The following is an 18,973-nucleotide window of genomic DNA, read 5'->3' on the forward strand; positions in this document are numbered from 1 at the left end:
GCAGCACGTGGGTTGGAGTCTGGGACAATGCCCGAAAAGCGGGACTGTCCCATGAAAATCAGGACAGTTTGGAGGTATGTCTTACCTGTCTAGTGTAGGTTAAAATGAAAGTAAATGTTTTATTGGTTGGTATGGTTTTAGAGTAATGATATCAACAGCAGAGTCATTTTAACGAGATCAGTGTCGGTCCTAGAGAATGGGGCTGAAGTACCCAAGAAACTGCTGACCCTTAAGGATTTTCAAGCACAACCAGGGCCGCATTATAGGCAAGGCAACAGGGGCGGTCGTCCCGGTGCCCCCACACATAGGGGGCCCCCATACACTGTCCCCAGCCGCCGACCACATCCCAGATGAACCGTTTTTTTTTCTTCTAATGGAGCCACCTGCCGCAGCCCGCAGTTGAGCACCGCCCATCCTGGCATTTGGCTCCGCCCCTCTTTAAAGACCCATAAATCACTCAGGTCCAACTTCTGCTGCTGCCCCTGAAACCAGAAGTAAGCAGTAATATGTGTGCGTATATAATAAGTATTGAACACATCAACATTTTTCTCAGTAAATATATTTATGATGGGGCTATTGTAATGAAATTTTCACCAAATGTCAGCAAGGAACCGGTATGATTTACCGCCGGACCCCTGGCCGGCAGTTCAAATCCCGACAGCGGCAGCCCGACAAGGATGAAAATCCTGATCGTCCCCAGGTAAGTATTCACTAACCTATTCTACCCCCTAACCCTACCTTAGGGGTGCCTAACTCTAACCTTCCCCCCCAGTGCCTAACCCTAATCCCCCCTCTAAGTGCCTAAACCTAAGCCCCCCTTCCCCGTCGATTTAGCCACCTGTCATTTAACCTTCGCTGGGATTAAGCAATCGTGAACAACCCATGCAATCCACACATGCAAATAAATCAAACCATAGATGTCTATAAATTAGGTTATTTGTAATAATGTGAAATGACAGGGAAAAAGTATTGAACACGCTTACTGAAATCTATTTAATACCTTGTACAAAAGCCTTTGTTGGTAATGACAGCTTCAAGACGCCTCCTGTATGGAGAAACTAGTCGCATGCATTGCTCATGTGTGATTTTGGCCCATTCTTCAAATCTTGAAGGTTCCGTGGGCCTCTTCTATGAACTCTGATCTTTAGTTCTTTCCATAGATTTTCAATTGGATTCAAGTCAGGTGATTGGCTGGGCCATTCTAGCAGCTTTATTTTCGTTCTCTGAAACCAATTGAGAGTGTCCTTGGCTGTGTGTTTGGGATCATTGTCTTGCTGAAATGTCCACCCTCGTTTCATCTTCAGCATCCTGGTAGATGGCAGCAGACTTTATCAAGAATGTCTCGGTACATTTTTCCATTCATCCTTCCTTCAAATATATGAAGTATGCCAGTACCGTATGCTGAAAAACAACCCCACACCATGATGTTCCCACCTCCAAACTTCACTGTTGGTATGGTGTTTTTGGGGTGATGTGCAGTGCCATTTCTCCTCCAAACAGGTTGTGTTTTATGGCATGCAAAGAGTTAAATTTTGGTGTCATCTGACCAGACTATATTTTCCCAGTATTTCACAGGCTTGTCCAAATGTTGTGCAGCAGACTTTAAATGAGATTCAACATGCTTTTTCTTCAGCAATAGTCTTGCATGGTGAGCATGCAAACAGGCCATGGAGGTTGAGTGCATTATTTATTGTTTTCTTTGAAACAATTGTACCTGCTAATTTCAGGTCTTTCTGAAGCTCTCCACAAGTAGTCCTTGGCTCTTGGACAACTCTTCTTATAATTCTTTTCACTCCTTAGTCAGAAATCTTGCGAGAAGCACCTGGTCGTGGCTGGTTTATGGTGAAATTATGTTCTTTCCACTTCCGGATTATGGCCCCAACAGTGCTCACTGAAACATTCAGAAATTTAGAAATCCTTCTGTAACCAAAGCCATCAGTATGTTTTGGAACAATACAGTTGCAAAGGTCTTGAGAGAGCTCTTTGCTTTTACCCATCATGAGATGTTTCTTGTGTGACACCTTGGTAATGAGACACCTTTTTATAGTCCATCATTTGGGACTGAACCAGTTTATATTAATTTGCACTGACAAGGGACGGGTTTGCTTTCTAATTACTGATAGATTTCTGCTGGTGTCTTGGCTTTCTATGCCTTTTTGCACCTCAATTTCTTCATGTGTTCAATACTTTTTCCCTGTGTCATTTCACACTATTACATATAACTTAATTTATGGACATCTATGGTTTGATTTCTTTGCATGTGTGGATTGCACGGGTTGTTGCTGACATCTGGTGAAAATTTCATTACAATAGCCCCATTACAAATATATTTCCTGAGAAAAATGTTGATGTGTTCAATATTTATTTTACCCGCTATATGTATAATTACAAAGAGAGGCACAAGGTAAGCGCAAACATGAGTTGTAGATTCAATACTTTAATTATAGCACACATATCAAACTTACATGAAAGTTAAAATCAATCAGCTTAGCCGGCAAATCAGGAAAGGCTTTCCACCCTCCTTTGGTAATAACACCACACGAGCGGTCAGCGGTACTCAGTACTTTATATTTTATTTTCCGTTTCCTCGCTCCGGCACTTCAGCAGCTAGCTCTCACTTCCTCATCATGTGACCTCGTTGCTTTGCTATATCACCAACCACGCCCAAACGCATTTCGTTGTTATGACTTCACACGGTTGGTGACGTAGCGATGCCGCAAGTACCGCTGACCACTCGTGTGGTGTTATTACCAAAAGAGGGTGGAAAGCCTCTCCCGATCTGCCGGCTAAGCTGATTGATTTTAACTTTGATGTAAGTTTGATATGTGTGCTATAATTAATCTAATTAATTGAATCTACAACTCATGTTCATGCGCACCTTGTGCTGCCCTTTGTAATAGAAAACTAACAAGTGACTCTGACAGAGGAAAGTCACCCATCTTATAGGTTTGCATATGCATTTGGACCTAGTTCCTGGACCTAGAAAAGGACCAAAAGAAAGATACCTATTACCTTGACATGAGACAAGTTAACAGCTGGTACAAGGCTATTTTTTATATATACTCGGGGTGCTGGAGCTTTGTTGTATGCACATGAGTGGAGTGTTTCTAACACACGGCTACTGTTTATATGTCACCACTTTTGCACGATAGCACTTTCTGAACGTATATTTATATTATATTATTGCAGACTACACTATGTTTGTTTTATTTTTCTGGTTTTTTTTAGATTTACATCGTGGGATTTACACGAAGACACTACAAGGATAGACTGTGTGCTTGGACCACATGGACTTGGTCCTAATATCCCTGCTATAAAAGTTGTCACACTGAAGGCGCCGCTCCTTCACCCCCTTTTTGTCTACATTATCTAAGTGATTTTTCTGAATAGATCACATATTGGAAAGTGCGGCAGCCACCTTAAATAGGGAGTGTGTTTGAGATATCCCATATGGTTTTATTTTTTCACTATTTTTATTTCACATGTATTGTTTATGAGCTTTTGTGCGCCACTTATACCACTTTATATAATATATATATATATATATATATATATATATATATATATATATCATAGAACAGGCGGCACTCAAAGAGACTTTCCATCAAAAAATAAAAACTCAGCAATACTTTGCTTATCTGTCAATGTTTCAGTGTTTCCACTTTTATAAAGACATTCAGTGGAAACACTGAAACGTTGACAGATAAGCAAAGTATTGCTGAGTTTTTATTTTTTGATGGAAAGTCTCTTTGAGTGCCGCCTGTTCTACGATCTATGCATTACCTTTTGGGAGGGCACCGGAGCATATGTTCATCACCAGGTGGAGTGCCGGATCTAGAGGATATATATATATATATATATATATATATATATATATATATATTATTAGGGGTGTGCACCGGCCACTTTTCGTGTTTTGTGATTTGGTTTTGGATCTGGATCTTTCTTCATGTTTTGGATCTGGATTGGTTTTGCCAAAACCACCCTTCCGTGTTTTGGGTTCTCGGTTTTGTGTTTTGGATCTGTATTTTGTTTTTTAAAAAAGCATAAAAAAACAGCTAAAATCACAGAATGTGTTGATTTTTCTGCTCCTATGCTATTATTAACCTCAAAAACCTTAATTTCCACTCATTTCCAGTCTATTCTGAACACCTCACACCGCACAATAGTGTTTTTATGTCCAAAAGGTTGCACCGAGGTAGATGGATGACTATGCTAAGCGACACGAGTGGGCGGCACAAACACGTGGCCCATCTAGGAGTGACACTGCAGTGGCAGACAGGATGGCAGTTTGAAAAACTGTACATAATGCAAAGAAAAAAAAGAAGTGCAAGATGGAATTGTCCTTGGGCCCTCCCACCCACCCTTATGTTGTATAAACAGGACATGCACACTTTAACAAACTAATCATTTCAGCACCAGGGTCTGCCACACGACTGTGGCTGAAATGTTTGGTTCGTTTGGGCCCCCACAAAACAAGCTGGCAATTAATCTGGCACTGCACAAACTGGCTCTACGCAGGCAAGAGGTCGTCCTCATCCTCCTCATTCACCGATTCCTCACCCTCTTCAGTGTTGTGTACATCCTCATCCTCACAGAGTATTAATTCGTCCCCACTGGAATCCACCACCACAGGTCCCTCTGTACGATCTGGAGGCTGGTCTCCCTGGAAGAGTTGATAATTCATTTTTATGAACATCATCTTCTCCACATTTTGTGGAAGCAACCTCCTACGCCTTTTGCTGACGAGGTTCCCGGCTGCACTAAACACTCTTTCGGAGTGCACACTGGAGGGGGGGCAACTCAGGTAAAATAGAGCCAGTTTGTAGAGGGGCCTCCAAATTGCCTCTTTTTCCTGCCAGTACATGTACGGACTGTCTGACATGCCTACTTGGATGCTGTCACCGATGTAATCCTTTAACAGACAGACGCACGCTTGTTGCTGCTGCTTTAAGGATGCAGGTGCGGCTACAGCCCACACAATTCATAAAGACAGGAAAAAAAAGAATTTTTTATTTTTTGTGGAGCGCACTTTGAGGGTTACACCACCCTTTAACAGACAGACGAACGCTTGTCGCTGCTGCTTTGAGGATGCAGGTGCGGCTACTGCGCATACATTTCACACACAAACACAGAAAAAAAGATTATTCTATTTTGGTTGGAGCGCACTTTGGGGGTTACACCACCCTTTAACAGACAGACGCATGCTTGTCGCTGCTGCTTTAAGGATGCAGGTGCGGCTATAGCCCACACATTTCACAAAGACAGAAAAATATTTTTTTTTAATTGTTTCTGGAGCGCACTTTGAGGGTTACACCACCCTTTAACAGACAGACGCACGCTTGTCGCTGCTGCTTTGAGGATGCAGGTGGGATTTGGAACCGGGGACACACTACCTCCATCAATTGTCTAAATCCCACTGCACTAATGGCGGATACCGGACGCACGTCTAACACCAACATAGCAGTCAAGGTCTCAGTTATACGTTTTGCTTCAGGATGACTGCTGTCGTACTTCATCCTCCTCGCTAGGGACTGTTGGAGGGTCAATTGTTTAGTAAAAGTAGTGGTGTTCCTACTTCCTCTCTGGGATGATGAACAACTCCCAGCAGCAGCAACAGCACTAGGAGGAAGTGGTTCTTGATCTTTCCCTATTTTATTTTTATCGGAGAAAGTTTGGTCCTCCATTTATGTTATATTGATATATACGTGCGGCTAAGGCGCACACACAGAAAATATTTTTTTATTTTTGCTGGAGAGTAGTGCACTTTGTGGGTTACACCACCCTTTAAGAAATGAGCCAGCCGGCTCTTTACTTATGGGACACAGGCGCACGCTTGGCGCTGCTCCTTTGTTGATGCACGTGCAGCCACAGTGCACACAATTCACAAACACAGAAAATATATTTTTTTTTTTTGCACTTGGGGGGAGCACCCCTGATGGACAGAGCACCACCTGGGCAACACTACAGCACCCCTTTAGGACTGGGACACTGCACAGGACTTTGGAGTGGACACAGCCCCTATGGACAACTGACTGCACAACACAGTCCAACCAGCCCCTATGGACTTTGGAGGAGTGGACACAGCCCCTATGGACAACAGCAGCACAGCACAACACTACACTGCACTACACTACACAGCCCAGCCAGCCCTAACTCCCACCCTCCCTCTTCACTGTCCACAGCCAAGTGAGAAAATGGCGCCGACGCGGGTACTTTATATAGAATCCAAAACCCGCGAGACCCGGAAGGCGGGATGATGACGTTTTGCCTCAATTTCAGATCCGAGTCAGGCGGGAAAAGTCGAGCCTGACTAGGATCGGCCTCGGATCTGGGGGGGCTTGGGATTTCAGAAATCCGAACCCGCTCACCCCTAATATATATATATATATATATATATATATATATTTATATATACACACACACACACACAACTTTTATTGATATGTGTTGCAGTGTTATGCAGAAGAGCATCCCTGAATGCACAGCATGTTTAACCTTGATGGGAATGGGCTAGACAGCAAAATACCACAATGGGTTCCAGTCCTGCCAGCTAAGAAGAGGAAGCTCAGGCAACAATGGACATAGGCACAGCAAAATGAGTCAAAACTGGAAAAACATCAACTGGTCTGAGAAATATAGTTTTCTGCTGCGATATGCAGATGCCACAATCAGAGTTTAGCGTAAACATCATGTATCCATTTCTCCATCTTGCAATGTGTGAATAGTGTAGGATAATGGTGATGGTGGTGGTAAAGAGATGTGGGGATGATTTCCAGGGCACACATAAGGAACCTTAATAATAATGGTGTCTACACACAACGCGATGTGCTCACGATGCGATATCGTCAGCAATTTCCCTTGAACTCTCCCCGGCACTCCAGGACACGATGTGCAGCAAAGCTGCAAGATTTGTCACAAGATCTATCATACACGATCTAAAGATTTGCTGATCTTTAGATCGTGCAGGATAGCAACAGAAGCATGAATGGATCAGGGATATCCATGATGCATGCATCTGTCTGTAAAAAAATAAACACAGATGCATGGATGGGATCAGTGAGACCCATCCGTGTTGCTATGTTTAAGAAATGAAAACCTTTGTAAAAAAAAAATATATATATGTCATGACCCCTCCCCAAAAAGAGTAACCAGCCCCGGGCTTTAGTGACCCAGTGCTGGTTGTGCAAAATACGGGGGACAAATGACATAGGGGTCCCCCATACTTAAGCACAACCAGCAACGGGCTAGTCAGAACCAGCCCTGCTTGCCAAAATACTGGGCACAAACAACGTAGGGGTCCCCCGTACTTTGAGCAACCAAGCACTGGGCTCTAATCCGTTCCCAGTTCTGGAAATACAGGGGGAAAAAACGTAGGGTCCCCCTGTATTATCCAGAACCAGCACCTGACTTTTTCTAGCGGGGGGCTAATGCCACAGCCAGGGGAGCCCCTTCACCGGGCCCCCCAGCCGAAGCATTAACCATGACCACTAGTCAGCCCATGCCAGGGATCCATGGGGAGCTGGAGACCCCCCCAATAAAGGGGTTCTCCTCTCCAGGGCACCCTTGGCCTTGGCTGATAGCCCTGGGTAATCCCCGCCTACCTTGGGGGTGGGTGGCGGGTTGATAGAGTAAGTGTAGTGTAAAAAAAGAAGAGTATAAACATTGTCTTTATGAGTAGAACTGCAGGTCCCAGCAAGCCTCCCCCATGCTGGTACTTGGAGAAACACAAGTGCCAGCATGAGGGGCATTAATGGCCCGCAGGTACCTGTAGTTCATCTGTAAAGAAATGTTTAAAGAAACACAATACACACACACCGTGATAGTAAAGTTTTAATAAATACATACACACTCACACATACTCACCTACATTATCTGGACTGGTCCACTTCTCCCTGTAGGCATCCATGGTCTTAGTAAAATAAAAAAACGAGTAACACTATCCAGGCAACAACCACGATGGTTGTTACCTCCCGAATGAAGAGCTCAGACACGGCCTCTGCATTTGTAGAGCTGTATCTGAGCGAACATTGGCTGAAAGAGGTCAGTCCCCGCCTCTCTCAGCCAATGAATGACTCCGTCCATTGAAGTCAATGGTGGGAACCACAGAATAAACTTTGTAACCCTGTGGCTCTCCATTGACTTCAATGAAGGGAGCTGTTCATTGGCTGAGAGAGGCGGGGGCTGACCTCTCTCAGCCAATGAACGCTCAGATACAGCTCTACAAAGGCAGAAGCCGCGACTGAGCTCTTCATTCGGGAGGCAACAACCATTGTGGTTGTTTAATTACTCTTTCCTCCCTATTACCTGTGAGCTGCCTGTCAACTGCAGCAACAGCAGTCTCCTCTCCTCTGCCTGTGTGAGAAAGCAAATACACTTGCTCGCTCCCCCCCTGGATTTGTGCCGGGCTGAGGGGCTCACAGTACCGACACCCCAACCCCCCCCCCCACCTTAGCGCAGAGCTGCAAGTATTTTTTTTTCTAAGAGTGCATGGCCACACCTCCGTATTTAGGCCACACCCCCTTCCCGGCTCTCTACGGCCCTGATGCATGTATCACAATATCTCCATAAGTGGATAGAGTAACATCTAGGAGGATAATACTAGCTACACACAAAGTGATCCTGCCACTTAGCCGAAGATTCAAGTGGCAAGAACACCATCCAATTACTCAACATAAGCAGATTCCACTTGGACTGGGTGGCTAAGCCATTGGGGAGTGCCATCATTGGGTTAACCATTGATGGTTCCATCAGCGATTAACACTGATGGCATGAAACCATCAATAGTGAACTATGAATGTTTTGCACCCATCAATGGCTATACCCTTTTGGGGTGCATGGTGGACTGCAGGCCAATAAGATTTGGTTGTGTGCCTCAGTGATACAATGCAGGGTGAGGCTCAGATCTGTGCCCTGTGCGTGGGAAAAAGAAAGACATCCATCGCTGACAGAACCATTGGCAAACCATTGATGATTGATGGTCATCTTTATTGTTATTGTGCTTGCAACATAACCTTGAACACAGACGTAAGCCAGTACTCCCCAACAGGACTGATTGTCATAAGTAATGTTGTGATGAGGGTGTAATCTCATGTTTATCACCAAAAATATGAAAACTGATATGTTCACTTCCTATGTTCACACTGATCGATGTGTACCCAGCCGATATGTGGGCCCGACAGGCCGACATATCGGATTATGGGTACACATCAGAATGAGGTAATGAAAGATGGAACAATACCTCGTTCCGACCTCCATTACCTGCAACGTGGCCGTTTGCGATATCGTCCGGTTGGACGTGCAGCACGGCCGACCGGACGATGTCGCAAGTGTCTGCGGGAGTGCGCATATTGGCTGTACACACTGAGCGATGCGGTCAATATGTTGTTTTGATTCATCGGGAAAGGACATATCGTGCAGACATCACTCCAGTGTGTACCCAGTTTAAGAGTCCCTCCCAGAGAACAATGGATTTTAGGTCTGCCTCCTGCGTCTATAAATAAAGGTCTTAACACTAATTCATAAAATCATAGCTCTTATCTGTTGTTTTCATGTATCTAGTTTGCATCCAAGCACTCATTATCACAATATTTTTCTTGCAGAGAGGGCGGAGCCTGCCAACACAACAATTACATCTATCTACCACAAACATCCGAGCCCCCCCCGAGCCCCCCCATCCGAGGCCGATCCGAGTCAGGCTCGACTTTTCCCGCCTGACTCGGATCTGAAATCGAGGCAAAATGTCATCATCCCGCCTTCCGGGTCTCGCGGGTTTTGGATCCTATATAAGGTACCCGCGTCGGCGCCATTTTCTCACTCGGCTGTGGACAGTGAAGAGGGAGGGTGGGAGTTAGGGCTGGCTGGGCTGTGTAATGTAGTGTAGTGTTGTAGTGTAGTGTAGTGCAGTGTAGTGTTGTGCTGTGCTGTGCTGTGCTGCATAGGGGCTGTGTCCACTATTTCAAAGTCCATAGGGGCTGGCTGTGTTGTGCTGTGCTGCTGTTGTCCATAGGGGCTGTGTCCACTACTTCAAAGTCCATAGGGGCTGGCTGGACTGTGTTGTGCAGTCAGTTGTCCATAGGGGCTGTGTCCACTCCAAAGTCCTGTGCAGTGTCCCAGTCCTAAAGGGGTGCTGTAGTGTTGTCCAGGGGGTGCTCTGTCCGTCAGGGGTGCTCCCCCCAAGTGCTAAAAAAAAAATATTTTTTCTGTGTTTGTGAATTGTGTGCACTGTGGCTGCACGTGCATCAACAAAGGAGCAGCGCCAAGCGTGCGCCTGTGTCCCATAAGTAAAAGGCCGGCTGGCTTGTCCATTAAAGGGTGCTGTAACCCCCAAAGGGCACTCCAAACAAAATAAAAAAATATATTTTTTTGTGTTTGTGAATTGTGTGCGCAGTAGCCGCACGTGCATCAACAAAGTAGTGGCAAGCGTGCGCCTGTGTCCCATAAATAAAGGGCCGGCTGGATTGACCGCTAAAGGGTGCTGTAACCCCCAAAGTACACTCCAAACAAAATAAAAAAATATTTTCTGTGCTTGTGAATTGTGTGCGCAGTAGCCGCACGTGCATCAACAAAGTAGTGCCAAGCGTGCGCCTGTGTCCCATAAGTAAAAGGCCGGCTGGCTTGTCCATTAAAGGGTGCTGTAACCCCCAAAGGGCACTCCAAACAAAATAAAAAAATATATTTTTTTGTGTTTGTGAATTGTGTGCGCAGTAGCCGCACGTGCATCAACAAAGTAGTGCCAAGCATGTGCCTGTGTCCCATAAGTAAAGGGCCGGCTGGCTCATTTCTTAAAGGGTGGTGTAGCCCACAAAGTGCACTAGTCTCCAACAAAAATAACAAATTAATTTTCTGTGTTTGTGTGCGCCTTAGCCGCACGTATATATCAATATAACATAAATGGAGGACCAAACTTTCTCCGATAAAAATAAAATAGGGAAAGAACAAGAACCACTTCCTCCTAGTGCTGAAGCTGCTGCCACTAGTCATGACATAGACGATAACATGCCATCAACATCGTCTGCCAAGGCCGATGCCCAATGTCATAGTAGAGGGCACATACAATCCCAAATGACAAAGTTCAGGAAAATGACCTTGAAAAAAACATTTAAATCAGCTGAAGAGAAACGTAAACTTGCCAATATGCCATTTACGGCACGGAGTGGCAAGGAATGGCTAAGGTCTTTCCCTATGTTCATGACTAGTGGTTCAGCTTCACATGACGATAGAAAGCCCTCCTCCCACTAAAAAAATCAAACGAGTTAAGCTGGCAAAAGCACAGCAAAGAACTGTGCGTTCTAAGAAGATATCACAAATCCCCAAGGAGAGTCCAAGTGTGGTGGTGGTTGCGATGCCTGACCTTCCCAGCACTGGACGGGAAGAGGTGGCTCTTTCCACCATTTGCACGCCCCCTGCAAGTGCTGAAAGGAGCACCCACAGTCCACTTGCTGATATGCAAATTGAAGATGTCACTGTTGAAGTACAACAGGATGAGGATACTGGTGTAGCTGGCGCTGAGGAGGAAGTTGGCGAGGAAGATTCTGATGGTGATGTGGTTTGTTTAAATCAGGCTCCGGGGGAGACAGTTGTTGTCCGTGGGATGAAAAAGCCCATCACGGTCATGCCTGGGCAGAAGACCAAACATTCCACCTCTTTGGTCTGGCAATATTTCTATCCAAATCCGGACAACAACTGTTTTGCCATATGTACCTTATGTAAAGGAGGAATAAGTAGGGGTAGGGACGTTAAACACCTAGGAACATCCTCCCTTATACGGCACCTGCAGTGCGTTCATAATAAGTTACTGTCAAGTTCAGAAACTTTGGCTAAGACCGTAAGCAGTCCAGGGACACCTAAATCCCGTTGTCCTGTTGTATCCAAGCGCCTGCAAACCACACCGTCAACTCCCTCCTCGTCAATTTCCTCCTTAGTCAGGATCGGAAGTAGTCCTGCAGGCCATGTCACTGGCATGACTGACTCTCCTATCCGGGATTCCTCTGGAGGATCCTGCATTGCTACGCCTCCTGCTGCCGCTGCTGCTGCTGTTGCTGCTGCTGGGAGTCATTCATCATCCCAGAGAGGAAGTAGGAACACCACTACTTTTACTAAACTATTGACCCTCCAACAGTCCTTAGCGAGGAGGATGAAGTACGACAGCAGTCATCCTGAAGCAAAACGTATAACTGAGGCCTTGACTGCTATGTTGGTGTTAGACGTGCGTCCGGTATCCGCCATTAGTGCAGTGGGATTTAGACAATTGATGGAGGTAGTGTGTCCCCGGTTCCAAATCCCGTCTAGATTCCACTTCACTAGGCAGGCGATACCGAGACTGTACAGAAGCGTCAGAAAAAGTGTCCTCAGTGTCCTGAAATATGCCGCTGTACCCAATGTCCCCTTAACCACGGACATGTGGACAAGTGGAACAGGGCAGACTAAGGACTATATGACTGTGACAGCCCACTGGGTAGATGTATCACCTTACGCAGCAACAACAGCAGCGTCACCAGTAGCAGCATCTCAGAAACGCCAGCTCGTTCCAAGGCAGGCTATGCTGTGTATCACCGGTTTCAGTAAGAGGCAACCTCTTAGAGAAACTGAGGGAAATCATCGCCCAGTGGCTTACCCCACTTAGACTCTCCTGGGGATTTGTGATATCTGACAACGCCACCAATTTTGTGCGGGCTTTACATCTGGGCAAATTCCAGCACGTCCCATGTTTTGCTCACACAATAAACTTGGTGGTGCAGAATTTTCGGAAAAGTGACAGGGGCGTGCAGGAGACGCTTTGGGTGGCCCGAAAAATTTCTGCCCACTTTCGCCATTCAGCAACTGCGTGCCGAAGACTGGAGCACCAGAAAACATTCTTGAACCTGCCCCGCCATCACCTGAAGCAAGAGGTTTTGACGCGGTGGAACTCAACCCTCTAAATGCTTCAGAGGATGGAGGAGCAGCAAAAGGCCATTCAAGCCTATACATCCACCTATGACTTATGCAAAGGAGGGGGTATGCACCTGACTCAAGCGCAGTGGAGAATGATTTCCGTATTGTGCAAGGTTCTCCAGCCCTTCAAACTTGCCACAGGTGAAGTCAGTTCAGACACTGCCAGCTTGAGTCAGGTCATTCCCCTCATCAGGCTTTTGCAGAAGCAGCTGGAGAAAGTGAAGGAGGAGCTAAGACGGAGCGATTCCGCTCGGCATGTGGGACTTGTGGATGAAGCCCTTCATTCGCTTTGCCAGGATTCCAGGGTGGTCAATCTGTTGAAATCAGACCACTACATTTTGGCCACCGTGCTCGATCCAAGGTTTAAAGCCTATGTGGTGTCTCTCTTTCCAGCCGACACAAGCCTTAAGAGGTGCAAAGACCTGCTGGTGAACACACTGTCAGCTGAAGCGGAACGTGACACGTCAACAGCTCCTTCTTCATTTTCTCCCGCAACTGGGGCTGCCAGGAAAAAACTTAGCTATCCTAAGCAACCCGCTGGCGGTGATGCAGGGCAGGCAGGACCAAGTTTGGACATCTGGTCCGGACTGAAGGACCTGGCAACAATTTTTGACATGTCTACTGTCACTACATATGATACTGTCACCATTGACAGAATGGTGGAGGATTACATCGGTGACAGCATCCAAGTAGGCATGTCAGACAGTCCATACCTGTACTGGCAGGAAAAAGAGGCAATTTGGAGGTCCCTCCACAAACTGGCTCTATTTTACCTGAGTTGCCCCCCCTCCAGTGTGTACTCCGAAAGAGTGTTTAGTGCAGCCGGGAACCTTGTCAGCGAAAGGCGTAGGAGGTTGCTTCCACAAAATGTGGAGAAGATTATGTTCATAAAAATGAATTATCAACTCTTCCAGGGAGACCAGCCTCCAGAACGTACACCACCTGTGGTGGTGGATTCCAGTGGGGACGAGTTAATACTCTGTGAGGATGAGGATGTACACAACACTGAAGAGGGTGAGGAATCGGTGGATGAGGAGGATGAGGACGACATCTTGCCTCCGTAGAGCCAGTTTGTGCAGGGACAGATTAATTGCCAGCTTGTTTTGTGGGGGCCCAAACGAACCAAACATTTCAGCCACAGTTGTGTGGCAGACCCTGGCGCTTAAATGATTGCTTTGTTAAAGTGTGCATGTCCTGTTTATACAACATAAGGGTGGGTGGGAGGGCCCAAGGACAATTCCATCTTGCACCTCTTTTTTTTCTTTGCATTATGTACAGTTTGGGGCCTAGTTTTTCAAACTGCCATCCTGTCTGCCACTGCTGTATCACTCCTAGATGGGTCACGTGTTTGTGCCGCCCACTCGTGTCGCTTAGCATAGTCATCCAGCTACCTCGGTGCAACCTTTTGGACATAAAAACACTATTGTGAGGTGTGAGGTGTTCAGAATAGACTGGAAATTATTGGAAATTAAGGTTATTGAGGTTAATAATAGCATAGGAGCAGAAAAACCAACACATTCTGTGATTTTAGCTGTTTTTATGCTTTTTTTTAAAAAAAATACAGATCCAAAACACAAAACCCAGAACTCAAAACACGGAAGGGTGGTTTTTGCAAAACCAATCCAGATCCAAAACACGAAGAAAGATCCAGATCCAAAACCAAAACACGAAAAGTGGCCGGTGCACACCCCTAGAGTTAATATACTGTTTTGTTACCTTTACTTTAAAAAACGGTTGCAATCTATTACTTGCTGTCTATTTTTGTTATTTATTTTTGTCTGAAGCATTGGGGTCACTGGAGTGATGAGTCGCATACATATTGGATGGTTATTGATCAGCACATGCACAGGATCTGTTCTGCGCATTAGCAGATCTTGTAGTGCGAAATCGCCCATAGTGCTCCCTAAGCCGCAGCATGACTGGCTGATCAGACTGTAGCCTAGAGCACAAGAATTTCAGTGGTCCATTGGAGAGATCCTATTGGTAGATTTTTTTCTCTCTTTTTGATAAATTATTTTTTTTATATGCCCGGGAGGTGGACTCATAGGGGTATGGCACAGTTGCCTACACTCCTGCATTGCCCTGGAGACTCCCAGATTAATAAGCAGTCCCCCACTGCCCCAGAAAGGTAGGCACATATCCCGGATTCTCCTCCAGTGCAGCACAGAACCCACTGCTATGCCAGGCAGCACATGTTCAATGGGAATGACTGACGCACTGGCAAGCCTACATTACAATGGATGATGTAAGCAAATGGCGTACTTAAAGAAGCCAGCCACTGCAGTCTGCCGAAAGAGGGACTGTGTGTTTGTGGCTTTGCACTGACTGACGCCTGAACAGGGCTGCTCACGGCTGAAGGCATCTTCCATCCAGACCCACTGGCACTGTGGTAAGCCCAAACAATGTTCACTTGGCAAACACAGTCATTGTTTCCTTGTAATTTTTTCATATAATTATTATATATGGGCATAAAGCTTTTCCCAAAGGGAGACACAAATTGGAAATACCAAGAATTTGTTTGACAACTATTGCAGAACCACACTACAAAATTATTATATTACATAATTGCATCCCTGCAATTAATCAAATAACACAATCAGTCAGCAACCAACTTATCAGTCACAAAAATAATTATAACTACTTTCAGGAGCATCTTTGCAACTGCTGACTTGGGGCCTGATTCAGAGATGGATGGATTTACAAAGCAGCACATAAGCGGCTGTGCAAATCCAACCATCTCAAATGCAAATACAGAAGGAAGTCAGAGACCTTCTTGCTGTATCTGCGATCCCAGCACTGCAACCGATGTCACAGGCTGGGATCACCTTCATGACCATCGAGACCGATGGTCGCGATGGTTGCTCCTTTGGTCAGGCTGCGGGAGCGTGGCTGGTGCCTGGTCACACAAGAGACCAGGAATCTGCGTCCACCGATGCAGACCCTGGCCTCTTCCCTCCCAGAAAACAGAGGCGACATGCCTCCACTTACGGGAACGGCAACCAGGCACACCCCCACTCCGCCCCCAAACGCCGCAACATGTCAATCATGCTGCGGGTTGGGGAGTCTGCGAGCTAGATCACAGGACCCGTTCTGCACATGCACAGAATGGGTCCTGCACAGACGCAGACCCCTAAACATCGGAGATGTGCGTTCATCCTCGGATGAACATACATCTCTGAATCAGGTACTTGATTGACTGCATACTTAAGACCTGCTAAATGTAACTTGCTAGATGCTTGTAACTTAAATACAGTAGATGCAGTGGAATTTATATTAGATATGGCCCATGGGAGGAGCGTGACAGACCCTCGACACCGTGGCGCATTCATTAACCCTCACTGATCTCCCTGACATTAGTTGGTCGACAGGATGTTCCAACCACTTGTGACACAAGTCAGCAGTTACATCAGGGATACATCTCATTTTTTAGCTCTCACCATCTGTCTGCAAGTAAGAACGGGCTGCCAGAGTGGTAATACATGAGAGTGCTCAGAATAAATTCAGACACTAACATTGCAGTGCAACAATTAAATTAGAGGACTCAAAACTTTTACAATACTCAAGAAATGTTTATTGAGAGCAAAAGAAAAAAAAAACCATATGAAAATACAACACATCAGAAGAAGGAGTCAAATGATTTGGTCATGAAAACAACCTTTGATACAGAGGAGCTCGTTCAGACCTGCTCACAAGATGCGGCCGCTCATTTGCAAAATGTTGCCGGATATTTAAATTAAATTCTCGCACTGCGTGGCGCCTTCTATGACTTAGCGAGCTACGGCACTGAGCGCTCGGTAGTATATAAAGACGCCCCCTTTCCCCTCACAACACACGTCATCTCCTGGAAGTGTATGATTAATCGGTAACATCGAGAGCCATTGGAGCTGCTCGCAGCCCTTGAGGTAGCCTTACCCTGCCGCAAGCACAGCAATCAGTGCTGGCTGAAATACGTGCAGGTGACGTGTACAATGACGCTACTTTGCTAATTATGCACGCCCTTTAAACAGCTTTTTGTTGGCCTGACACGCCTGCGTTCGCAACACCACACCCCCGTTTACAAGCACCTTCCTCTGTTACCACCCACAAACGGCACTGTCACTCAAAGTAGCAGGCAGTCCGTGTGCTACGAGCGCACGATTCCCCATCGCTGAGACTGGCTTGCGCACGCGCACTGCGAAATATACACATGCGCACTGAGCAAGAATCGCCCGGCAGCGAGTGATCACACCTTAGTGACCGGGTCTGAATCAGGTCCAGATTCCAATATATTCTGTAAATCTATACTTAAGCATTCGGATCAGTGTCGGTTCTAGGGGCGGGTAAGCAGGGCGGGATGCAATCGGGAAGCCGGCTGACATTATACCGACAGCCTGCTTCCCAACTGTCATATCCCGGCGAGGGTGAAATGCCTGGCGTCTCGATGTAGATGCCGCTCATTTCACCGACGCCTGGAGACTGGCGCCCGACAACCCGATCGAGGGGATGCCGGGCGCCGCGAGCAGACAGCCGCGGGGGGGGGGTAGGTTTAGGGCTCCCGGGGGGGGACTTAGGGTTAGGCACCCCCCTGGGAGGTTAGGGTTAGGCTAGGGGGATGGAGGGTTAGGCACCCTGGGGGGAGGTTAGGGTTAGGCACCCCCGGGGGTCTTAGGTTTAGGCAGCGGGGAAGGGGGGGGTTAGGTTTAGGCACTTGGGGGGGAGGTTAGGGTTAGGCGCCCCTAAGGGAGGGTTAGGGGGGTAGGTTAGTTGATACTTACCTAGGGACGATCGGGATTTCCAGTGCTGTCGGGCTGCCGCTGCCGGGATCTGTTCCAGTGTCGGGCTGGCGCTGCCGGGAATCGAAACATGCGGCCGGCGGAATTTCATACAGATTCCAGCAGGGCTATTGCCCAGGGCTCAGTCTCCCAGCCGGCGCCATCTAGTTAGACGGCACCCACCCCTGGTGCTGCTGTCTGAGCCATCAATCCGACGGTGCCATGATGACCTCAGCCTCCTTCCCACTGCCTCTCAGACCCTGCCACTGTCTCCCAGAATGCCTGTGCGGCACACCGCATTGACATCATCGTGACCACGCCGGGCATTCTGGGACGCAATGGAGAAAACTGAAGACATGGAGTAGCCTGCAGGACCGGGACACAGAGGAGCAGCCTTTGCCTGGAGGGACACACAGCAGGTGAGTCGCTGGGGGAATGGGGGGATTAAGAGGCGGTGAGTTGCTGGGGGTGGGAGGATTAGGAGGCGGTGAGTTGCTGCGGGGGGGGGGAAGAGGATTAGGAGACAGTGAAATGCTGAAGAGGGGGGGGCATTACAGTGTGGCATAATGTATTCTAAAGGGCATTACATGTGTGTGGCATAATGTATTAGAAAGGGCATTACTGCATGTGACATGTATTTTCTTTTGGGGGTGGGGGGGGCAATTGGAAACTTCTGCCCTGAGCTCCACAATGTCTACAAATGGCCCTGATTGGGATATAGTGAAAACAGATAAGAAATTGAAACTGAAGAGTTATGAGCCCCTCATCCTGTACCAAAGAGGCCCAAATTTGTGGGACTTGCACATGAGATCAATGCTCAATTTTCATATACCTCAGGGATCAACATGGACAAAAGCAGGAAGTGATAAATGTGCCAGCTACACCACCTGCCGTGCCTTACTAGCTGGATAATTTTTTAAACATCCCCATCGGAGACAAAGATTATGATTAAATACCCAGTAATATGTTCAAAATAATTCATTGTGTATCTATTGTACTGCCTCTGTGGCCTAACTTATATCAGTAAGACCAGAGCCTTAACTAGACTTTTTGGTGCCCTGTGCCACAAAGAGCATTGGCGTCCCCCTCATTTTTCAAAGGGACATAATGCACCCAAAAAAGGGCCATGGCTTCATGGGGAAGGGCCAGGGAAGAGATTGGAGAGGCCAGGAGATGCTGAGGATGAAATAAGAGGAAGCTACAAGCAAGAATTATAATAAACAGAAATTTGACAGGCCCAAATCCAAAAGATAGTACGAAATATTAAATGAAGTTATCATTGAGGTCAT

General features: G+C 46.7%; 1 protein-coding gene across 3 annotated transcripts in view; it reads right to left on the reverse strand.

Moving 5' to 3' along the window:
- The window catches only part of CUNH1orf21 (chromosome unknown C1orf21 homolog), a 180,791-nt gene that overhangs the window by 99,148 nt on the left and 62,670 nt on the right, over nucleotides 1-18,973 (reverse strand). The gene's annotated exons all lie outside the window — the stretch shown is intronic.

This window comes from Taudactylus pleione, unplaced genomic scaffold (genome assembly GCF_031769625.1).
Source record: "Taudactylus pleione unplaced genomic scaffold, aTauple2 ptg000602l, whole genome shotgun sequence".
NCBI classification, from domain to species: domain Eukaryota; kingdom Metazoa; phylum Chordata; class Amphibia; order Anura; family Myobatrachidae; genus Taudactylus; species Taudactylus pleione.